This window comes from Alligator sinensis, unplaced genomic scaffold (genome assembly GCF_000455745.1).
Source record: "Alligator sinensis unplaced genomic scaffold, ASM45574v1 scaffold3668_1, whole genome shotgun sequence".
NCBI lineage: Eukaryota > Metazoa > Chordata > Crocodylia > Alligatoridae > Alligator > Alligator sinensis.
The window spans coordinates 1-3,194 of NW_005844510.1; the positions used below are offsets into that span (position 1 = coordinate 1).

The following is a 3,194-nucleotide window of genomic DNA, read 5'->3' on the forward strand; positions in this document are numbered from 1 at the left end:
CTACCCTGGGGGTCTTTGAGAGGAGGCTGGACGAACACCTCGCCGGGGTCATTGGACCCCAGTACTCTTTCCTGCCACGGCAGGGGGGGAGAACTTATTATCTCGTCAGGGCCCTTCTTGACCCTACCAACTATGAACCGATCAACTATGAAGGACACATGCACTTCTAGTGTTGACTGGCAGGTAAGTTAACTGGAAGTTGGGAAGCTGACGTGGCTGTGCCAGGGTCTCCAAGGCCCCAGGGTGGGAGCAGGCTGGCATACAGCATCCTCAGGCTAGCTGGGGGGTCTAGTGCCAAGGCAGTGGGGGAAGTGTCATGCTCGAGTTGCACTGGGGGTGCCAAACCCATGGGCAAGAGCCCCCCAGACCACACACAGGGCATTGTAACAGGCATCAAGGGTCATCCCAGCCATCCCCTGCACAGCTGCAAGAGAAAGAGGCACCCCCCTGAATTCCCAGGTGGCCTCCCATCCAAGCAGTAGCCAGGCCAGGCCAGGCGCTGCCAGCTTCTGCATCCAGAGCAGGGCAGGTGCATTCAACCACTGGCCAGGTCACTGGCCTCCTTGTGGGCATTCCACGTGACACTGTGGCTCCCGTAACCAGGCGTGCAGGTGAATTCTCTGGGGGACCCGACTGCATTAGGATGCTCAGGGTGGTGCCCAACAGTGCCATGGCTCCCTGGTGCTGAGCCAGAGTGGGCAAGAGCATTAACGCTTGTTCTCCTCCCTTTCAGGCAAAGGGCAGGATCGTGGTGGTGCCAGGTAAGGAACCTGCGGGTTTCCTGTCTGTGCGTGGGCTGGGGGGTTCCTGCTCCTGTCCAGGCCTCTGGCTCATGCAGATGCGAGCGGTCCCGGCCTAGCACTCCGAGCCATCTGTGGGCTCTTCAGGTGCTGGCTTCACTCCAGGGGAACATGAGGCCATGCTCTCTCAGTAAAGCTCTGTGTAACCACCTCTTGCCAGGTCTGGAGATGTTCCCTGTAGGGGCCAGAGGGCCAGTCCAGTGCAGCTCTTGCTGGGAGCTTGGACTCCCCTGTGTGTCTAGGCTGCCACTGGGCAGTGTTTGCTTCAGAGGCATTAACCCCTGGGTAGTGCTTAGGGCCTCGAGTACTCTCCCTGCCCAAGTGCAACATCAAACCAAACTTCTTCCACCAGGTGGCGGGATAACGGAGCGAAACCTGCAGCGGATCCTCGAGGGCTCCAGCACCTCCGAGTTCCACTGCTCGGCACGCTCAGCCCGTGACTCAGGGATGAAGTTCAGGTAACAGTGCCTACCTGCCCAGCCAGCCCCTTTCCTATCCCTGCTTGTCTGAGCATAAAGTCAGCGCGTGACTTGCAGGTGCATCGGTAGGTCCTGGGAGTTCACTGCATAATGCCTGGAGGCAGGTGGATTCTACATTGCCCGGAGGCTGGCACCGAGTCCTGGCACAGGTGTTTGGGGCATGTGAATTAAACTGCACGCAGCTGCTAGGCATAGCCCGAGTCCTGCATCTGACCAGCCATCCAGGACGTGCTGATCTCTCCGAGCTCCATAGTCCTAGCACCACTGCCCTGGGCATAACGTGAGGGACAGGGAGTCCTGACATTGATGCCCCAAGGCCCTGTAGTGGAGATGCTTCCTGGCACATGCTTCCAGGCCTGCACTTGGGCTCTGCCAATGCCAGTATCTCTTCCCGATGCTGAGACTTTCCCCTTGGCTGCCTGGGGTTGCCCTCCTCCTGTGGTTTTGAGAAGCTAGGCAGCATCCCTCTGCTTGTGCTGGCCCAGGCTGGCATCCAGCTGCTTCCTGTTGCTGGTGGTATCGGTCACCTCTTGACTTTCCTGACAGAAACCCTCACGTTGCCATGGGAGCTTCCCTCTCTGCCTCAGAGTACTCGGTCAAGGTGGCCGACGTGGCGAAAGTGCGGACCCTGAACGCCATCGCAAAGAACATCCTGTAGCGGGACAGAAACGTGCAGACCCTGGGTCCCCCCTGTCAGCGCAGGCAAAGGGACTTCAGCTCCCGCATCCCTGGGGCGGGGAAGGGCATGGATCACACGCAGAAACCTGCCACCTCTTCCGTGGTCTCTTTTGTGGCTTCGTGTGGATGCCCACTCCCGGGGCTGGAGGCCACTACTGGTCTTTTTGATTGTGGACCCTTTCCTGGCTGCAGCACTGGCACCAACTGTCCGGCAGCCATGGGGCAGAGGGGAGGGTTAGCTAATGGGGCGGTGAATTGTGCGACAGTGCTATGATGTCAAATAAACACCCCACAGCCAGCCCGTGTCACTGTGGCTCTTCCTTGCCAGGAGGGCTGGCAGCCCAGTACAAGCAGTGTCTGCTCTCCCGAGTTGTGTGACGTGGGCCCAAGCCCACGTGGCGCTTCCCGGCCTGCAACACAGCGGCTGGAGAAGTCACGTCCCCTCTGGGGTCCGCGGCACCAGGCAGGCAGCAGAGCAGGCCTCGGAGTCCTAGCGCCACAACGCGGAGACCTGTGCAGCACAGGACGGGCCCCTGCCCTGCTCTGGGGATCTCTCTGGACACAAGCCAGTGAACCTCCAACCTCGAGCCGCGTTCATCTGCTCCGATAGCCTCGCCATCACCAAGCCAGCTCCTGCTCGGTGGGTCCCGTTCCCATTCCCGATCCCAGGAGGGCATGGGAACAGAAGGAGCTGCAGTACGAAGCAGCAGCCGCTGCCCAAGCTCCCCAGAGCCAGGGGTGGAAAGGTGCAGCTTCCTCATTTGGGATGAGGCCCCCGAAGGAGGCACGGCTGGCAGAGCCCTGGAAGGAGGTACCGGGTCCCTTCTGCCTTGGGATCCTGCTCTGGGAATGGTCCCTCAACACCCCCGGTAGCGAGGATTGTCCGTGAGTCCTGTCTGCTGCCATCCAGGCAGGCTGCGCCAGGGCCTGCAGTCCCTGCTGGAGATCACGGATCCCTTCCCTGCCCCCCTGCCCCGATCTCCTGAGCGGGAGCTGACCCCGCGGCCCTACCTGGACACCCCATAACTCCAAAGTGCCTTGGGGATGGGTGTGGGTTAGGAGGGCCCATGGTTAGGGGTCAGTTCCAGCTGCAGTTCTGTTCCCCCTCTCTCTCTCTCCTATTGGAAACAGCTCGGCTGCCTCCAGCCCGGACGCCAGCCCTCTTTCTCCAACCAGCTTCTCCCCTTAGGGAGGAGCTCCTGCCCAGGCCACCCTCCGTCTGCCCTCCAACATGGAG

At 60.8% G+C, this 3,194-nt stretch overlaps 1 long non-coding RNA gene across 1 annotated transcript; it reads left to right on the forward strand.

Annotated features, from left to right (window-relative positions):
* Positions 1 to 162: 162 nt before the first annotated feature.
* On the forward strand, positions 163 to 2,580 carry LOC112549103. Its single transcript, XR_003092463.1, has 3 exons — positions 163 to 761; positions 1,153 to 1,258; positions 1,826 to 2,580. It is a non-coding gene; the product is annotated as an uncharacterized LOC112549103 (long non-coding RNA).
* The last annotated feature ends 614 nt before the right edge of the window (positions 2,581 to 3,194 follow it).